General features: G+C 38.5%; 1 long non-coding RNA gene across 3 annotated transcripts in view; it reads left to right on the top strand.

Annotated features, from left to right (window-relative positions):
• Positions 1–21779, top strand: part of LOC133213975 (uncharacterized) — a 51999-nt gene that overhangs the window by 212 nt on the left and 30008 nt on the right. The window contains exons 2-4 of one of the 3 annotated variants that reach the window (XR_009725944.1): positions 2725–2824; positions 3506–3627; positions 16521–16593. This is a non-coding gene — a long non-coding RNA (uncharacterized LOC133213975). Of the gene's footprint in view, positions 1–2724; positions 2825–3505; positions 3628–8773; positions 10313–16520; positions 16594–21779 lie in introns of those variants that run through there. The other 2 variants (XR_009725941.1, XR_009725943.1) reach the window with 2 other exon arrangements.

Below are 21779 nucleotides of genomic sequence, written 5' to 3'. Positions count from 1 at the left end.
ATTTCAAAGGCTAAATGAAAGCTGGGAAAAAGAAAACTGCAAGAAATCTTCCCTGTGACTTATGCTAAGTGTTCAGTGGATACAGAAATTTAGAGTACACTTATGCAGGTTCACAACTATTTGGGTTAATTATTTTCGGAATAATTAATTATTTAATAAGAGCTCATTTAATAGGAGCTGCAGGGTTTTGAGAGAAGGCTTTGTGGATGGCCTTGGAGTCAAGTCCCTGAGAGGAAATAATTACATGAGATACACAGGGCCTGGAGATGGTGTTCTGTGCGTCATGAGTTTAAACAAATAATCTGCAACATCAGAAAAGTTACTGACTTACTGATCATGCCACTGAGTGCCTTCCTACTGTTGACACCGGTTAGCAAAATGTGCCTTACTTTGCTGCCTGCAAAACACTCATTTAGCCCCAATTTTGCAAAGGAGATATTAGGAATAAATGTGGAAACATAAATAAAAAGGGGGCTTAATGGTGGTATTTGGTGTTCTCAGTGGTTTATGTTTAGAAATCTTTTACACAAACCAGAGACTGGTTGAATGTTAATGGCAGCCTTGGATTTTTCAAAGAGGTTTGCCAATATATTGGCAGGAAACCAGGAAAAACTAGCAATTGATAACGAACTCAAGGGATGGCTAGACTAAAGGATGCCACTCCAGACAGCTGCTGTGCTTAAAACCCAGCAGACACTACTTTTGTTGTGTTGGAAATTTCCTGTGGAAATTCTTAATTCCTCAGGAAAACAAGTCTTGCTGGATTCAGCTCCACTGGCCAGGGAGTGGGAGTGCCACCCCTCCTGCAAAAGCCAAAAAAACTGAATTCTGCTGTGGAGTTACTGGATTAGGGTTAGGGTTGCAGGAATCAAAGACCCAGCCTGAGGTTTGGGGGAATATGGTGAGCTTGTAGTACAGCCTTTGCATTTTTTGGCTCTGTGTGCTGAGTTTTACACATTTGTATCACATCTAACACACATAGCATGATTCTATCACCTGCTTTTGTTTTGGATCACCAAATGTTTTGGGAACTGTTTCTAATGTTGGTTTTATATAAGACATGTAGAAGATATTGGGAGCACCAGCAGTTTCCACCTTTTATCAATAAGGGTTGAATTAATTATTAGTCACATCACCTTACTGTCATTACACCCACCATAGTTTGCAGAGACAAATACAAGTATCTCTTAAAAACTTACCTAACTTTTTTAAGTCAGTAAGAATGCTGTGCACAAGCATCCTTTTTCTGTTTTTTTCTCACCTACAAACCTGATGAAGTAGTGACTAGACTTAATTATGGAGTCTGAGAGCCAGAGCAGGGAAGGTGCCTGCTCATGGGTTTCCAGAGCACTGGGCACAACAAACCCAATGAAGCCACACACTGTCTTTCATAAAGTTCATGACTCAAATTAGTTTTGATCATCTACATGCTTGTATTACTTCTGAATAATGGTTCAACTCTTAATTTTTCTATCATCCAAATCCTGGCTAATGAATTTATTTGAGCTTGGGCAGTATTTTTTAAATAAAATCCCTATTTAACTGGTGCATTCTTTTCACTAAAAGTGTTTTTAATATGTTAGTACTGCCTGATTGATAGTTTTACATTTATTTTGTAGGCCAGCATTCTAGAAGGTATAGATGGATATAGGGATGGATTTCTCTTTTGTGTGCCTAATCTGGAAATGGTTCTGATTTTCAGAGAATGAGTGTCTAAGCCTTTTTAACGTGCAGATGACTTTCATCTAGGACTGCTTAATACATTCTGGTGAGAAGAAAGGTAACTTGGCATCCAACATGCTGAGGGCATAGGGCTATATCATCCCTTTGATTTGCACAGATCTTTGGGAGACAATTCAGGTGCCCAGTACTATTTATGTTCTGGGATATTGTGCATGGCTGCAGGGTGCCATGAGTCTCCTATAAATGCCACACTGTGCCTGAGATGCCTGATGCAGATGTCTCAGGTATCCCAGGGTATATAAATGAATAAATAACACAAGTTGCATCAGGAATTGACTCCCAACCTCACTGCCTGCTTTTGTTTAGGTAGTGCACCCAGATGGAAGTTTGTCATGTATTATGCTAAATATAAAAAATAAAATAACCATTGATCATGCTGGGTAGACAGGACATGACTCTAAAGAGCTCTGCTGAAATATCCACATATGGTACGTTGCATGATACTTTATTTGTCCCAGATGAATTGAGATGATAGATGATAGCTGGGATCTGAACTTGTGCATCAGGAAGTCCACTTTGAATATAAAGGGGGCAGTATGTGTTTTGTGAACCTACCAATGTAAAGAGGATGTAGTGGAAGAATGGGTTTCAGTTTTATTGGAATGATGACATTTCTGTGGAAAGGAGGCAGTTGTTTATAGCCCTGTCTGCAGCTTGTGAAGACGGGTCAGAAACGGGGCGTGGATGGGGTTAAAGCTCCAGAGGGGGCTGCCCGGGTGGGTGCAGTAGGGCTGGGGAGCCTCAGCCTCAGCCAGGCACTGCCCTGGAGGCTGGGGTGGAGCAATGCCTCAGGGACAGGCAACAGAAGGAACCCCGAAGGAGGTCACTTGCAGTTTCACAAATGGCTGAGGCGTGTGGGACTGTGTGTGTATGTTTGTATGTACACACATGGAGAAAGTAACATTCAAGTCTCAGCTGCTGAAAGAAAGAGATGTATTTTGGCTGGCACACACTGTAAACTGTTTTGTTTTGATTCTGTAGGCAAACCAGAGGGAGAGGAAGAGAGAGGTGGAGGCTGCAGAAGTGGCATTCTGTCCTGTGTATTTGGAGCATTGTGACTGAAGAGAACAAAGTTATCCAGGTGGCACATCTTTAAAAGCAGTCTTTATGGAGGCAGTAGCTCTTTGAAATCCCCAGACAGCTTTTGAAAGTAAAGGATTTAGAGTTGGCTCTAGAAACTGACCACTTTTTATTAAAAGCACTGATGAAACAGATTCTCAATATAGAAACGAAGTACAGAATTTATGATCATATAATTATTTTTCAGCGTTTCTTAATTCTTTTATTTTTTTTACACCTCGGTATCTGTATTGATGAGATGAAAGATGAGGTGACTCTGGAGAACTGGGTAAGGATAACTGAAAACTGGTTGATGACAGGTGTAGACCTCTTCATTCCTGTACTGTAGTACGTTTTGTGCTGACTGCCCTCTTGAGGTCTTGGGCACACGGTGACCTGAATGAATGCCGGGTAGTGTAGCCCTACCTGAGCCGTCCATAAATCCTTCCTTTACAGATTTTCCCCTCTCTTTTTCTGTCCCTTGGGAGAGAAGTTCAGACCTAGTCTGGGGGAACACAATTAAGTTAGCTTTTACTTTAAAACAGAATTACGGACAATAAGTTCTTCAGGTTAAAAAATAATTCAGAACTTCAGTCAAAACCCCAATGAGCCAAACTAAATCTATTTCAGATTCAGGAGCTTTACTTAGCTTTATCGATGTATAAAAATGTGCTTCCTACTTATGTTTCTGGTTTTTCACTAGTTCTGGCTGACACTAAAGGGAAAGTCTCTTCTCGGAAGACATATCAGGGATCTCAGGAGGAAGCCTGTTGTCCTTATTCCTCCAGCCAAGCTCTGTAGTTGGAGGAACTCTGGATAACTTCAGTAAGTACAGTAACTTTCAGGTGCTTATCTGCTTTTCTTACAAACTGTAAATTCTCTGCGTTTGCCCAGTTACTCCAATTCTCCCCCCAAAATACCTGCATTTATCCTGACCAGCATGCTCTCTTCATTCAACGCATTTGTTAAATATCCTGAGTTTAAGAAGTAGAATTCAATATTGTGTCATTATTAGCAATATTTGGTTCTGCCATGATTAATTTTGCCTTTGAAAAACCTTTAGAAATCTATTTTGTTTGGACTCTAAATGCACTTATTTTGCTGCTAATGTAGCAGGTGTTATTCTTAACCATTTTTTAGGAGAAATCTTAAGTTTAGAGGAAATGAGCACTCGATTATTTAAATTTCCTGAGATTAGAGGAAGAACACTTTGCCAAACAATGCCTCTTCACTTCAAAACCTCTCCCCATAAATTACGTTAGGAGATCTTATTAAAAGTCCGTAAAAATTTCCTATTAAAAATGGTTGATTGCAGTCCAGACCATCACAGCTTTTGTGCTTTCAGTGAAATACCACAGCTGTCGCAAAGAAATATATTGTGAGACAAAAGGTTTTGTTTCCTTAGTCATAAATTATTTTGGTGATGTCTGAAGTAAGATAAAACTTTCACTTATGTTTGAGTGAAGGAAGATTTCCAGTGATAACTTGTTCAAAAATCTATAAAAAGAATATAAGAATGTAGATCTAGATAGCAAATTAGAATCAGACTTCCTTTTTGTTTAAGGAAAGCAATTATTTCTGAAGTCAGTGAAGATTATAACCAGGGATAATAGCATAACTTTGCAAAGCACAGTGCCTTTATCTCAGTACAACCTGAAGTTTAAGCTTTCAAGTCTGACCTTTGAGAACTATATAATAGAATCCTTCAGTGTTGGCTATTTTTTAAACCAAAGTAAAACAATGGTAAGTAGTCTGTTTACTAATTATACTCACAAACAAAAATAGACCTTTTTTTAGATTTTAAAATAGAATTAAGCAAATTGTCTTTGACCATGTTTTCTATTGGCAAATGTGTTTTCTGCCAAGGTGTTCTTCAGAAACAGCAGCCTTTTAGAGGAAGAAGGGCTCTATGTACACCAAATAGACTGTGAAGTATTTGCTGTCAGTACCGATTCTGTGTTCACCCGATCAAGTAGTAGAAGTGTATTCCACATATGACCTGTGTATATAATGAAAATATAAAATTACAGAGTATATGCTAAAGATTATTTTCCAAAATCAGTTGCCAAATGATTTTTAATAAAAGATAAATTAGGGTATTCACCATTTGCTCATACATTACTGCTTTCTACATAATGGTCACATTTCCCAGCTCCTCCCTTGCTTGTTACAGAGATTACTGAATAAAGAAAGATAGTACAAGTGCTAGAACTCAAAGCTTGAGAGACATTTGGGATTGTGTCTGGAAAAATACATATACTTTTTCTGACTATCAATAGTATTTATAACTAAGCCAGTTCTTTTTACCCGGTGCCATCACAAGAGTTTACTGTAATTTCTTTATGTATACATTTAAATCAGGAGTGTAGAAAACAAAAATGCAAGATGGTCTTCCCTTCTGCTATGTAATCTAGAGGAACAGAGTATACCATCTTGAGCCTTTAATAAGATCCATTACTGTAGCCCACTATTTTTTTTTCTTTCTGAGTGATTTTTCTTATAAATCAAAATTCACCTTCATAGTGCTTTTTTTATGGCAACATGTGCTATGCATTCTTCAGGTCAAACTTACTCAAACTGAAACAGCTATGAAGATAAATATCTAGCATAAGGTCTAAAGCTAAGTAACCAGCTTTTGGGAATTATTTATTTCATGAAGATAAAGTTATATGTTTCATGTTCAATATACCTGGGTCAGGGACAAGGTGAGTCCGAGTTTGTGTTGGTGAGATCAGTGAGTTGATGTGTACCAGCATAAATGAGGTGCCTCAGCCATATAATTACATATGGCTCCAGCCATTGCTGAAGGGTGTGTGGGGTACTTTGGGATTGGGGAGGGGCACCTAAAACCTCAGTGGTCCTCTGTACCCTGGTAAGATCTAGCTCTGTGTTCTTACTCATGCAGAATGGTCTTTTACAAGTAATCCCACTCATGTCAGTAAGACTTTTCTGTAATAAAATGCTGTCTGACAAGAATACGGATATCAGAATCTGGCCCTGCTTGTCCTAATTCCATTTTAATGAATACTTAAATGGAGTTGTTATTAAAAAAGTCTATTTCCTAATATTTACTAAATCAAAATTATAAAATCAATTTGCCAGTTGTTGCCACTCTAGTCAGAGCCAGTTTCTCTTGTATTGAAAAGAGTAGTGCATACTGTCTCTATTGAGGAGGGATTAATTGTAATACTTTTATCTGCTTCATAAGATTTATTTCTAGTAACTAAGAGTAAAGGAAAGTGGGGGAGCTTTAAACATTTATTATTTTTATTACAGCACCATATATTCATGAGATGTTTCACAAACACAGAATTTGCTTCACCTAAGAAGCTTGTTTCATGAAAGAATAACTTCAAAACAGAATTTAAAAAAGCATTATTAATTTATCTGATCATATCAATTTAATTTTATAAGATGGAGTCTTGGGCACTGTTCAATAATGCACTGACACATATTAAATCCTGCTAAGATTTTGTAGGTCAGTCATCTAAAGATTTGCAGAGCAGTAGTGTGGCATGCTGCTGGGGAAACAACCTGACAGAAGTCCCCGCTGTTATGAAATAAGGTTGGACTCTGTATGCAAAATATTTTGGATTTGAGGTGATGTTTCCCTACACATGAAGAGGACTGATCTGCTTGACTTCTGTGAACATTCATACCAAGGAGTAGGAAGGATGTTTATGAAGCTTTGGACTTTGTTGCACGTTGGCAAAATACAGATAAAAAGCAGTGAAGGGAAGGGTAAAAAGACTGAAATTCATTTAACTGAAAGATAAAACTGCCATTGTATTGAGAGATGGCAGACAAATTCTAGCAGAGTATTATTTCCTTGGAATTTGCTAAATCTTTAAAATCCAAATGTTTCACAAGGGTGGGGAGTGTTCAGCTCCCTCGAGATGTTCATCTAGGCTACGGGCAAGTTTCCTGGTTTTATACCTTTACAGATGCCAGGTTTCCAGAGTCTCTAGCTTTGATCCCATCCTCCAGACACCTTGATGTGGGGCCAAGGATGCCATCTCCTCCATTGCTCTGCAGCAGCCTACAAGGCTGTTTTTATAAATGATGTGTTTTCTCTAACCATAAATATTGCCCCTAAAAGGGATACTGAAATGCAGATAATATGACTTTTCAGTAATGGGTCTTCTAATGTCAGCCATTCTGTTTAAACTGTTCAATTTTCAACAGAATTAAACATCTACACAGTATATTCTACCTCCTGCAGACTGCAGTTGTTAAAAGAAAATAAATCACTTAAACAGGGTCATGAGCAACAAAGGCCAGTGTGGGTTCAAAGTTTACAGGTCTCTGCATTTATCAGGTAGAAATATGCTACATTTCAGTATTTCATAAAATATCCTTTTATGAAAAAGCCATCAATCTTTGTATGGTCTACTAAAACTGATTCCTCAAATGAAAGAAATGAATGATGACACCAAATCAAGGAATCGTTTATGAGTCTATATTTTTGCAAGACCACCATGACTCTCACATACGTTTTCAATTTTGGTGAGGATGTGATTATCCTGTGGATATGTTTTACTCTCACCATCTGTACTAAGGGATCTGTCAGAGCTGTGTACCCTTTCTTGGGCGGTTCAGGATTTGTTCATATTTTTTCATTAGTCTGAAGTGGTTTTTATCCAGTGATAGTTATCATTTCTGTACATTATCTACAGATTTTCTGGGATATATATATATATATATATATAAAATCACATCTATCATATTCAAGTTCACATAAAACTGTGCCTAAATGACTTATTTATATCTCAAAGGTTTTTAACATTTCTGTGGAATGATTTTTTTGTGTGATTTCTGTCACACACTCCATGAAACACCATCTTAATTACAGAAATTTTTTTATCATTTGGTCTTTCCTTACCATTGCCACACTTTCTCTAGGAGTCACCAAGCTCTTCAACCAACTGGACAATTAAGATACGTAAAACCAATATTGTTTAGTTATGCTTGGGTATTGCAGAACTACAGTGCAGCGGTTTGGGGAAGGAATAATATAAGAAATGAGTTTATTTCTCATCTAGTAATGGCAACCAGTACAACAACCAGCATTCTGCACTATAATAAGGAAAAATTATTTCTGTTCTGGTAAATGGTGTGGTCTCCCTTTGTGGCTGCACAAAGCCAATGAGCTTGGTCTTTCTAGGTCTCCACTGAAAACAGACACAAAGAAATTTATATGGTTTACTAAGTATGAATTTCATAAGAAGAAGGACGTACGAGGAAGTTAGTTTGAACTTCAGAGAAAAAACTTGATGCTCGGGGTTTTAAGAGGACCATTTTTTTCCTTTTGCTCTGGAGTTAATTTTGAAAAAAGGTATCATTCTTGCACTGGTTTTTAGGCAGTTCAGTTCACCTTTTTTCAGTTTACTTAGGAATTATCTTTTAAAACTATCTTTGATTCAGTGATGAAATACAAAGTTAAAGAATGTTCTGTGCTTGCTTTGTAACTGAGAAGTTAGACTTTCACTCAAAGAATATATGCTACCTGAACATGTATTTTTTCCTATCAAACATTCTCTTATGACACCACCAAACACCCTGGAAAGTCTTTCCTACTGAGAAAATATAAGCATCTTCAATGAGCACTTACCCATAACAAGCCCACCATCTTCCTGAAACAGAATCTATCTTGTTTGAGTATACTGAAAGGTAAACAAAAATTTCTAGTCATCTGGTGATGACCTTAGAGAAAATGTAGCTGCTAGAGCAGGTAAGATAGGAAGTTCAGGATTTTAAATTTGTTTTAAATGAATCTCAGAACAGTACTTCCTCAAAATTTGAGGGCTTTTGTTCTATGTGCTCCTCAAAGCACCTTGAAAAAAAAAATCACGGAATTCTGCAAAAACTCCCCCAGATGCCAGAATAATTCCCCCAGATCCACAAACTGAGTAATGAGAGTTCAGTGTGCTTTGCCTTTACCTCTCAGTACTGTACTCTGCTGTTCTTGAAGTCAAGGGCCCATGAATGAATCACACATCAAAAGCATCCAAAGCAGCTGGAAGTACCTGAGGCCATGTGCATAAAGTGTAAAAAGCACATAACCCACTTTGAGAAGGTGTTCATCACTTAATGGATTCTCTACCTGAAGAAAAGCAGATCACGAACTCGGCAGCTTTAGGTGTCAGAAAGGCAGTTTCCATTCTAAGCGGAATGCAAGTGTTATCTTAAAAAGTATCTTAGAAGCACTTTCCCTCCCTTTGACCCATATAAAATCTTTGGAAACCTTGTTAAATGTCCAAGAAATTGCAATGTTTTTCAAATGGCTAAGATAGTTAAATTCCATTCTGGTGACCTTCTACACTGTAAGCAGTGTGTGTAATCTTAAATTTGAAGAGGAATTCTCTAAGGAAAACCTCATTAATGTGTTCTGTAAGTGCATGCAGTTTTGCAAGTGCATTAGCATGGTCACATAGGAGTGTCATAATGTGTCACGGAGTTTGGCATGATGCATCTGATCTGATCTGGCTGTCAGGAGGTGATCTGGAGGATGACAGATAGAACTCCAGGACAAGCTGTCGGAGCACGTTGTCCAGGGAAGGCAGGGGAAATAAGCGGGAAGTTTCTTCCTCGTCTATTCTCAGCCACTGTTTGACATGCCATGAAATGTAAGCATAATTCCCTTCTCTAATAAAACATTTAATGTTTTTATAATCTGTCATTGATTGCCAAATCATAATGGTAAGATATCTGTAGATGATCCATGGAATCACACCACTTTTATAGTGTTTTCAATTACAATTTTATTAAAGAGTGAAAGATGTTTTGTGAGAAGTATTGAGAAATAGCTATTCCAGAACAACTGGGAAGCTGGTTTTCACAGTATTCTAGATTCGTCTTCCAACCGTATAAAAGCCAGGGGTTCCACTAGTTAATTATGTGCTGTTACACTTTAGTTTCATTAAAAGTCAGTTATAATACAGACTAAATACAGAGTGCCTGTTTTCTCTGTATCTTTCATTATTTAACTTCCATTTGCTGAATACCCTCTTACTCAACAATTCTCTAAGCTCTGTGGTCCCTTTCATGACCGTCTCTCCCCATCTAGAAATCTTTCAGACTTCTAATCATTTGGTTGTGGTTCTGACCCTCTTTTTGAGAAAAGGTCCCATAAGTTGTCCTGAAGAAAAGGTTTTGAAGGGTATATCCCTCTCTAAGGTACCAGCAGTACAGCATGTTACTCTTGTATAAAACTCTCAGAGTAGAGGTATCTCTAAAACACTGTAGCTTTCCACTGCTTAAGTATTCCTCTCACTAGGACTTACTGCCATTGTTATTTTCCCTTACTGTTTAATTCTAAGAGCACAGTGATATGTGATATGTATTTGTCTTGCTCTGTCCTCAAGGACATACTAATGTGCTGCTGGGTTAGGAATACTTTCTTTAAAAGTATTCAGATGCTGGAAGACTTTTTTTCAGGGTAGCTGCAACCTGAGAACATCTTTCTGTAGGGAAGAGAACAGTTCAGAAACTTCTTAACTGTTTAAATGCACCGCTGGTTTTTGTAATTTAACTTCTTTTTATTTCAAGTTACAGTACATAATGATGTATGAGCTACGAATTTCAAATAAATAATGTAGAATTGTAATTTTTTCTTTCTTTTCCATAGTCAACTTTTATGATAAATCTCAGTTTTTGGAAAGCTCTATCTTGCTTCTATAACTTAGTCATAACTCATGTTAATCTTTTCGGGGTTTTTAAGTTTACTATAGCCTGTTGTCCTTCTTGCCTGGGAAATGTCTTCAGGGAACCATGTGAATCACGGAATTGTTTTAAGTTGGAAAAGACCTTTGAGACCATCAAGTCCAGCTGTTAACCTAGTCCACCACTAAACCATGACCCTAACCTCTACATCTACATCTTTTAAGTACCTCCAGGAATGGTGACTCCACCACTTCCCTGGGTAACCTGTTCCAGTGCTTGACAACCCTGTCAGTGTAGAAATTGTTCCTAGTATCCAGTTTAAACCTTGCCTGGCAAAACTTAAGGCCGTTTTCTCTTGTCTTATTGCTTGTTACTTGTGAGAAGAGAGACTAACCTCCACTTTGCTACAACCTCCTTGTTTTAACTCCTGTTAGCATTTGGCTGGATTCTGTATCAGATGCCTTGTGTGGATTGGTGGAGTTTTACATTTGGTCTCCCCCTTTTCCAAATCACTAAGAAAACTATCTGATAAAAGGTAATTATATATCTGTGCATGTTCAGTCATCTGATGTCTTTGAAGAAAAGTAGTTATGTTGCAGTGTGTGTTAGTTTTGTAAGTGTCATGTGAAGGCTGACAGAGATCACATTTCTGTGTTTTTGCTGCTCGATCCAGACCATAGCCTCTAGAGGTAACGGATCTCTGTGGAACCTCACTGGAGCAGATCACCAAACAGTGCAGGATTTCAAGATCTGATGCACTTTTATTGCTATAATATTCTTGTCATGAAAGTGATGGGTTTTGTATTGTGGTTTCATATATCAGTGTGGTTTTGTCTAAAAGCTGAGCCCTGTTGGTAAGCTCGATACCTTTTTCTAAAAAGCCATTTTTTTCTTCTTAGAGATGAGTTGTTTCAAATAATAGGCTTCTGAGTGTACAGATTCATGTATGCTACAGTGAAAAGACTAGATGCCTGTATATGCAGAACAGCTGGAGTCCAACAGTGGTAACTGGAGGGAGGCTTTGCTGTTACTGAGGGTTCCAGATAGGAGAAACATCATAAAAATTTACCAGAGCATGGTTCAATCACAGATTCGATGGATTTGTCCAAAAGAGTGACACCAGTAACCAGCTACTACCCTTGACCAAAAGCAGGTTACATTTTGCTCTGAGGGTAGGTTTTAAGCACCACGTTTGCTGTTGCATCTCTGGTTTTGGAGCTGCTATGCAAGGTGCAAATGCTTGCTAGATGGACAGTGTCTCAGACCACTGTAGCCCAGTATAGCATTATAAAACCCAGAACAATCCAGCCAACTGGATCAAATCACCAAGAACATCTGTTTACTACTCTAAAAAAATCACACAGTTCTTTTTCCCCGTTCTCTTAAAAGAATGCAATAGAAGACTGGGATTTTTATCACATCTTCCCTGAAGCAGATGTCTACAGACAAGTTGTAAAGTCCTGGAATGTGGTTTGTAATAGGTGTGTATAAGCTACAGACATTTATGTATTCGTTCTTTATTCTGTAAGACTTCTGGTGGTTCAATTCCATACTCATCAGTGTGATTCAGGTTTCCTCAGAGCTGCTTTCTGACATCTACGGGATACACATTTGCATGAATGTCCCAGCAGAATTTGGGAGTGACACCAGGGGTCACAGAGTGGCACTGTGCTGAATAATCACAATCTTCTCAATCTCTTATGACCAACTTACAAGGAGGAGCTGGGTATTTTGGAATCCCAGTGTTGCCCTAGAAAATCATTGCTCTGGAATGTTAGACCACAAGTGCTAGAGGCATGTGCTAGGTTTTGAATGGCACTCAGCAGTGGAGTGTCATGGCAATCTGAGAGAGGCTTCTGTAACAGCTCTTGTTTTGCAGTTCCTTGGTCCCTCCAGGTCCAAGCTTAGCTGCTGTTACTGGAAGTCCTGGCCTTGTATACACAGGAGATACACCTGACCAACTGATTGGCATCACCTTGCTTTTTAAAGAGGCAGCGTCTTGTCATCCCTGTAATATTCCCATCAGGAAAGTAACCCTTGAATTAAATCCAGCATTTCATCAGTGACATGATTTTGAAGCCTTCCTCTCTGCTATCTTTAGCGTGGACTTTCAGATGCAATAGCCACTCATGCTCCACATTATCCTGAGAGGTGATGCTATTATTATTGTCCTATCTGTGCTTCATTTGTTGAGAAGTGAAGGAGCAGAGCTCTCGAGGACTGGTCCCCAGGCTCTACAGCAGGTGCTTGGGAAGGATGCATAGTTCCTTCACTGAGCTTCAACATTAATGGTAGCACTGAAACATCTCAGTTAACAATTTTATGCTTGTAAGTTTTTAATTTTTAAGCGAAGTATGACAAAATTTAAAGGGACAGAATTTGGACCCAAGTACTTGGAAATACTTGAAGGTTAATTTCTCTTTAAAGTTCTTTAAAAATATTTTTGGTGAGAAAATGTTTGTTTTCTCTGTGCAGTATGGTAAGGAGAGGCCTATAAACTGGTTGCCTGTTTTCTGTGTTAAATGTATATATGCATAGTAAAGGTCTTTAGTGGCACTGAGTCTTTTTTATGTTGTGCTCTGTAGAAAATAAGACATGAGGACTTTTAAAAGCTGTTGTTTTTCTTAACTTCACCTTCATTAATCTTATTTAGTTTCTTTAAGGGGCTATTTTGTAAGCTCCACCGATGGGTAATGTTTTCTTTTCCAAAGAGCTCGATTCTTCTATTCAAATCAGTAATTTTCACTGTTTCACTCCAGTGGTTTAGTGCTTCCCAGGCCTCAAGGAATGAGTTTAATTAGCAATGCTGAATAAATTCTGAGACATGATTCATCTTTCTTGTCACTCAGATGTAAGTACAAAAATGCAATTTGAAGATGCTCTTAAAAGCCTTGTGAGAATGGCTTCTTCTGTATAACTGGGAAAAGAGTCACATGTTAATTTGGAAAAAAAAGGATTTTACCTGTCTCTCTGTTTTCAGTTTAGCTGAAAGATGGAGGACTCAGTCATATGTCCTTGAAGTCACTGGTATGTTGTGTTCAAAATACTGAGCTATGAGCAGTACTCAGCACAAACATTCCAAATTAAAACTGTGCAGTGGAGCTTTTCAGATTAAGTAATTGACTTGGCAAATTGCAAAACTATCCCAGATTTGGTATGATTTAATTTGTCTCTGGCTTTTTGTATTTTCATTTGCACATACAGAAATTCATTGAAAGGAAAATGTCTGACTGTTGCAGAGGTCCAAATTTTGTCCTGTCTTTTTCTCTGAACCAAGAGAAGGTATATTTCTAAGACACAGTGTCATGAGGGGAAGATAGAGAATGCAGAAAAGGAAAGAAGTGAACTCCAGAAGGTTGGGTTTAAATTTAAAACTTTGATCCAGTATGCCCCAGTAGCACTGCCAGCAGTACAGAAAGCAAGAGTATTTTGCCATGGTATATCCCTTTCCAGCCATTAACAGATGACAACAGTGCCTCACAACAGCTGTGGGAAGAATTACGTGTTTTCCAGAATTTACAAAGAGGGGTCAAAATAGTTAGTACCATGCTCAAGGAGAGCTGTAAGCCAAATGAAGCTGAACTGCCTGACTGAGAACCCCAAATTGAATCCCGAGACCACTTCCTCCACTCCAGCACATGAATAAAAAAATACAGGTTATTTAGCACCTTCCTTATGTAGGCACAAAGAAGTTAAGTACAAATGGTGGCTGTAGGCAGTTCCCTGGATTTTGTCATATTCGGACAGATTCCAAATGTTATTCTAACATAACATTAAAAGAAAGCCCTTGCTATTAATTTCGTATTTATTACAGTTACACTGACCCTAATGAATTTTTTTAATTAATTTGGCAGATGTCACAAATATTTTAAATACAGTTTAATATCATTAAATATAACCTTTCCTAGAAAAAAGTGTTCTATGGAGTGAATGTAGGATAAATGAAAATGTTGGCTTCTGGAAAGTGAAGGGTGTTGCATATTACTTAGTACACAAGATAGGTGCTAGGGAATAAAGTTTATGGAGCAACAAGGTTCTCCTTCCCATGTCTTGTGAGTACTTTTCACCTAGAAGGACAACCTCCCCTCAAAGGGAATCTGCTTATTAATTTAGCTCTTAGGTATTATGTATAGTTGGTGACCTTAGAAACTTTTATTTTCTAGATTCATTTATTACTTTGCTCTCATGTGACAGCCAAGAGGAATACACAAAGCCTTGAGAAGGAAAGGTGATTCCACTTCCCTGGAGACACAATCTTGGTTTGTGTTAAGTTTGCACAATTTTTTGCACCTTGATGGCCCTAGTTCTGCTTGGAAGAAAGGCAAAGTTCTTTACATTGAATGAGAACTTGTGAAGCAGTGCAAATATATAGTTATCATCCAGGCAAGCAGAAATATGAAATGAAAGATCTGGGGACTAGATTCTACTGGATTCCAATACTTCATAAACTTTGGAGCTCTGGTAGGGTCCCCAACTGGAATATAAATAAAGCAAACCCTTTCAAAGTTTTATAGGACTATACTTAGTTCTCTCTTACTGCCCTAATTTATGATGCAAATTCACAAACTGTGAAATGTGTTGGTCACAGAACTGATGGCAATAATTTCAGAATATGAATGAGAGCATCTGGGTTGCTGTTTACATTTGTTTCACAAAGTCAGTTTTTTATCTTTGCATCATTTAACCTCAGAAACGTGGCTGGGTTAGGCAGGCAGATGGAGCCTTCTGTGGAACAGAACATTTGCTTTCCGTAAATTAGTTACTTCTGTGAAAAAACGTATCATTTGCTTTCCCTCTGCTGTTCCTCTGCAAGAGTACAGATCAAAGTAATGTAAATAAAAATAAGCAGCATCTTCCCTTTGTGAAAGAAATAACGATGCTGGGACTCAGAAATTCTTCATTTTATTTTGGCTCTATAGTGACTTAGATAAACTGAAGGACCAGGCAGCAAGCCTGCATAACACTCAAATCTCATTTAACCCTATTTTGCAGACTTTCATTACTGCATGTAAACTTTGCTTGGTTTTAGTTGCAGATGAATTTTCCTATGCCTAACTTTGATGCCTTTGAATTTCAGTTTCCATACCTGTAAAATGGGAGAGAGATGATAAAGCTTTCTCCAATAGTTGTCAGTTGCCATGAATTTTCGTTGGCCTGAAGACTATGGTAATGAGTCCTACTATTGTTCCCCAAAAATTGAATCCATTGTAGACAGTAACTGTGTGCTAACACTTTTTTCTGTTTGATGTCCAGAATACTTGAGACTAATCCAGCTATAGCTTGGTGTGATTTAATGGGCTGTGCTATGTGGGAGTTCAGATGAGGTAATGACAGAGGCTACTTCAAATCTATACCCCAGGAAGACTTTTGTACCAGGAAAAAAGAGAACCTTCACTTGTCCAGTTATTGGTGACTCTGAGTCAAGGCACTGCCACTTTGTGATACCAAATCAGGATCATTCTTTCATTGTGGTGTGACTGGCTGTAACATCCCAGGCTGCACTTGTTTGAGAACCCTCTTGAGACTTTTCTGAACTGATAGGTTTATATAAACAGAACTTAAAGACTATTGTCATATTTCGTTTTCTGTTTTCACTTGACTTGTGTCAGCTTTGCTGAGTTTATGGTAAATATTGTTTGTGATGGCTTCTAGTGATTGCTTGGCTTCTAGTGTATTTATGGAGATAATTTCAACTGCTTGAGTACTACTTTTACTGCCCAATGCCCCCAGGCCTCCTGGTACAACACAAACATATTAAGCATCATGTTAAGGATTGCCAGCTTTAAGGGAATTCATTGAGGACAAAAAAGATAGACAGATTTTCTCAGAAAAAACAAGGAGTTTTGCAGCCCATGAGAAATGAAACTGTTTCCTTCTGCTTTCAGAAGGGTCCTGTCTCATACAGCCAGCACTGGGGGTTGAAAAAGCTTCTGTCCTCCTCTCTGACTGGCAAAAGGTTTACAGCTAGGGCACTCATTGTGAGCCAGGGGCTGAAAGCCTTAGCTCAAAAGGAGGTTAAGTAGGGAGCTCAGTTCACCTTTGGTCTCTTAAACCAGGTTTGAGTCCAAGCTGTCTGTCAAGCTGAAGAGAGATCTCAGACTAGATCACTCAAAGAACATGGTGAGTGCAAGTGTTACAAGCAAATTGGCAGCTCCTGATGGGGTTGTTAAGAGAGAACAGAATCTGTCCTTTAGTGTTTGAAAGGTTAAAGATAAGGCTAAACATTGTCTACTGCTGTGAAGAACTGCCTCTGAGCACTGATGCAGAGGTAACCCACCAACTGTGTTCTGCATGCTGCCATACTGCTGAGGCTGTTCAGGTACTGTCCATGTGGGTGGCTCTTTGTAGGTGACCAGTCCAAATCGCTTCTTTGGATAACATCTTCAGAAATACATAGGAATGAAGAGGCTGGTGCATCCTAGAGCTTCTCGTCCTATTGCTTCAAGCACTCAGGTTTGTTAGTTGCTCTGTGTTGATTTTGGACCAAAAAGAAAAGAAAAAAGAGTTGAGTCATCATTATTGGTTCGTGTGCCTCTAATGCTTTTTGAAGAGCTTATTTACAGAGGTGTCATCTTGATTTTGCTAATTTATCATACACAGGATTTGATTGAAATGCCAAGGAATTCGGTTAGAAAACTAGTCTTCCCCTCATGCATACCTTTTCTCTGTCTGGCTGTCGTTTGTTTAGTTCGCACTGTTCTTCTGAGGTTTTGGGTCTGCCACAGGCTGGGGCTACCTTTCTGGAGTTTAGTATTGAAAAGCTCTTTGATAAACAATATGAGAGGAACTCTATGAATATTCTCAAGTATTCTGAATGGCAGATGGATTTGAAATGTGCTAGACAGGTCCCTCAATGTCAGTGTTTTATCATGCTTGAAGTGATGTGGAGATAGTTGAAATACCTTTGTAACATGCTACTGATAAGGACGTGTGCAGTGTATATTCCTTATTTCTGTCTTAAACCTTTTTGGAAATATCAATTGCCAGTATTCTGGATGGTTTTCTTTCACAGAATGCAAATGGTTGGAGCTCCAGCTTCTTTTCTTGGCTGAGAAAAGGGTTTTTTTTTCTGTTTTTCTTGGCTGTCACAGGGCATCATGCTTGTGTAGCTTACAATACGTGTCTATTATTTATACATATCTCAATGAAACTGCTGAATTCCTCTTCTTTTAGATGTTAAGAATCTCACTTGATTCTAGGGAGGTCTCACAGTTTACATTCATGGTCAGAGCATACCTTTTCTTGTCAGGGTAGGTACATTTCTTTCTGTGTGTTTCTTTTTTCAGGAGCTTTAAAAAGGAATATTTTACTCATCTGGTGGGTCAGTGATTCTAACTTAGTGTTTCATTAGTTTTTATTTCCTCTGCTGAATGCTAGAACTGGAGTTGCAGAGAAGTTCATCCAAGATTTTCTGTCTTTTATTGGAGAATTAAGCTCTTAATAAACTTGGCTAATGTATTTCTAATCTGGATCCATGTTCATTTATTGTACCATTGAAAGGAAGAATTCACAAGAGAGGCTCAGGTTTATGTAAATGTTTTCTTCTAAGGTTTCCGCAGCCAAGGAGTCCCTGACCACCACATATGGCCCAATAGTCTTTCCAACTCTAGTGACTTCAGGTAATTCCAAAAAATTCTGAGCCTGGAGTACCATTGCTCCTCCATGGGTCCTTCATGATACCGCACTGAGTCCTGCCTTCTTCCCTAGTGCAATATCTGTAAAAACAGATGTAATCAAGCAAATACTATGTTAATCTCAATCCCACTGCCAACTTAATTCCACCTAATTTGCCTGTGTCTTCTTGCAACAGTGGAGAAGGTTGGCTAATCGTAATAATCCTTCAAATCCTGTATTCTGGAAAGGTTCTGTTTCCTCCTTTTTCTGATTATACGATACCAAATATTCAAGCAGAGGTGATTGATTGTACTGTAATTCAAGCCTTTACCCCAAGTCTGTTTCAAAAACTCCTGTTGCTGCTGGTCATGGAGTCAGTTTCCACTGTAAGAAGATAAAATAATTATGAATTAAATTAATCATGCCAATAATTTTGCAATGGTAAGTTTGTGATCTGAGCATGAAAGTTTAAAATTCTTTCCCAGTCAAATCCAAAATGCAGCTGTGGGTTTCTCATAGTGAGGACTGAACAAACAGAAAGGTCCTAGGGAAAACAATACCCGTGGTATGATGCACTATATCTTGCTGGTTTGAGTAGCAGCTTTTGTAAATAGCTAAGGATTTTGTCTACAGTTTATAAATAACTTTCGTACAACAACAGCTGCAGAGGAGCAGCTCAGATTATGCAACTGCTTTAACAGAGTCTGGGCTACACTAGCCCAGTTGTAATCAGGTTGCAAATTTGTTACCTGGGAGTTGAGAAATGAGCCTGAAAGAGGCAGGAAATTGCTTCATAGGGGTAACTGAGATCCAGACAGTCAGGAAGAGAGTTGCAGTGGGTGAGAGATCTGCCTGAGGGAGGACTGTGGTATTGAACGTTGCATTGGCAGTGATGGGAGCTAAACTCAGCAGCAGCAGGGTCTGCAGTTCATCAGTTCTGACATCCAGTAGGTGTCATTATAGCCAACTGGGATTATCAACCACAGGAGGCAAGGAAGATTTGTCAGGGTGCAGGGTGGGAGAGAGGGAAACCCAACTCGAAGTATATGATTTCAAAGATGTAAATCTACAAGCATTTTCGGAAAAAGGATGCTTCTACTTATATGTAAATTTGTCTATATACGAAAACTGTGATTTTTCATCATCAGCCTCATGCTTTTGAAGACATCTATGTTTAGTTTACTGCAGATTAAAAAAAAAAGTAAAAAAGTAAAAAAGAAGTAAAAAAAGAAGTAAACTTTTCTATCCCTCCCTATAAATTTGGTTAGATTAGAAATGAGCACACTTTCTGTGCAAAGGAAAGGTACAGGCTACAGTTTGAGCTATGATGAATTATTATCAGGAAGGTTATTTTAATCTGTAGTGGTTGATCTACAAATGGCAAATACTGCCTTGGGAAAAGTAGTTTATCATGGGCCATAAAGTTGGAATGGTAGTGTTACATTCAGAGTCATGGTTTTATCTTAAAGGGACCTTCTCTTATGACTTGGCTTAATATAGAAGCAAATAGGAGGACTCACAGATCTAAGAATAATTCGTATAAATTAGAACTGCAAGTGTAAGCCATATCTTCATATGTGGTGCTGGTGACAATGACATAAACCAGTATCTAAAAAGAAGGATTTGAGATTTCAGGTGGCAGAGTTTGCATTACACAAAATTATTTTTTGGATGCAAGATTTTTTCTCTTGTGACAACTCCTAAGTTTACAAGATGATGTCTGTGGTGTTTCTGAATTACTCACAGTAAGCAGTTATTACATTATGTGTAAGGATTTGGCCTATTCCTTTAGAAGGTTCCTCAAACATCTCAAGAAATTGTCTTTTGATTGAAAACCAGGAAGCAGTTAATACATATGCCTCCAACATCTTTTAAAATCCAAATTATTTTTAGATAGATGATACTTATCCATTCAGGACTGACCTCGGTTAGTTTCAGAAGATCAACTTCTATTAGGGTTATTGAAAGGATTGCATGGTTAAGGCTCAAATTTGATGTTTGGGAATGCAGTGTATTGCGTGCGTACACACGCATAGAGACCATTGTATTTGGGCTAAGACTAAAGGATGTAGATTCTCTTAAAGCACATTTTGAAGTGTTTTCCTCAACACTTTCACAGCTCCAGACTATAAACTGTTTAGACGGCCTTCCAGAATTTATTTACAAACAGTAGAGGGTACAGCAGAAGCAGCCATATGTGATCACTGCAGATGAGTTATTCATGTTAACATTTACTAAATGATACTACCTAAACCAGACATATTTTGAGCTTAATTTAGAAAGATATTTGGCCTGCAGCACACTCTGTCCAGTAGCCTCAGCAAAGGCACAGGAGGGTGGCACAGCAGATAAGAAGCTCCCTTTAGTCTCCCTAGAAAACTCCAGGGCTACACAAGCAATTAGTGCTATTTCTGTGGAAACAAAGACGTACCCTGAAAGAAAATTCCTGTGAAATAATAATAACAAAAATAGCTTAAAATATACTTCAGAAATATTGGGCCAGTTCCACAGAGACATAAGTAAACACAACTTAAAAGGAAAGTGGAGCTGTTTATCAGTGGAGAGATTTTCAGAATGCCATAAACACAGCCAGCCCTTGCTGTGAGGATACAGAATACTTCCCCTGCAGTACTATACTCTTCAAGTGAGTTCAGAACATGGTCAGACTGATTTGAAAATCTTTTTAATTAAGTACCCTGTCACAGTTCCTTATAACTGGCACTTCCTCTGGTTGCTTTCAATCTATTAATTGCAAACAGATACTTTCCATCAAAAATCTTTTACTTTAGAAGACCCTAAGAAAGTGATAACCTAAACAGTTTCCATTGAATGTGTAGTTGTGATCCTCTCTTGAGTCCTAGAAGACAAGAATATTCTGACTTCCAAAGTAAAAATTGTGTACATGGGGTGAAAAGGAAAAGCAGCTGCCAGGTCCTGGTACCTGTTGACTGATGTGTTTTCTTCAGACCAGGAGGTAATAGTTTAGCAGTTTTGGTGATACACAGAACCTGTGATTCCACCAAGGAGGTGAAAGACCCGTCCCCAGAGCTTTCAAGGTTCCCAAGAAGCAGCTACTAACATAAGCGCATTTGTGGGCTTCCATCTCCTGAGCGTTGGTGCCTGTCACAGTGGGTAGAAATGTCACTTCAGCTTCAATTGTTTCTCTGCGCCTGTGTTTGATTTGCAAACCTGCTGTGCTCCTTCTCCCCTCTTCACACATCCTTCCAAGGACATCTGTAAGAGAATACAGGACAGGTGGTTCTCAGTGAGAAATGGACAGTGTTGTCAGAGAGCTGTATGAAGCTGGTTTCTGAATACTTACTGTACTTGATCTATCACTGTGCTAGGTTTTCTGCTGGCAGGGCACTGGTAACGAGTCAGGGGGGGCACACCTCTTCCCTGCATTTTAAAAGCCTAAAATGGATTAGCATCCCTCTTGCACAAGTGTGAATTGGTTGGTATTAGCACGAACAGTGGCATCAGGATGCACATTCTTACACCACTTCCAATTGCATACAGTTACTCTAAGCTTGGAGGGTAAAACCATTAACAGTCAAAATAAACAGGTAAGTATTGCACAAGTAAACCAGCAAACAAATGTAGTATCAAAAGAACTAAATTATACATGTATACAAATGATTTATCCCTTAGAGATTACTTTGAATTGGATCCAAGTCAGTACTTGTTCTTGTCTGAATCTT

The sequence above is a fragment of the Neopsephotus bourkii genome, unplaced genomic scaffold, assembly GCF_033783945.1.
Source record: "Neopsephotus bourkii isolate Nb327-2 ecotype Australia unplaced genomic scaffold, CSIRO-AGI_Nbou_v1 NB_860, whole genome shotgun sequence".
NCBI classification, from domain to species: Eukaryota; Metazoa; Chordata; class Aves; order Psittaciformes; family Psittacidae; genus Neopsephotus; species Neopsephotus bourkii.
Note: the sequence above shows the minus strand (reverse complement) of the source record. Positions and strands in the feature narration are given on the sequence as shown.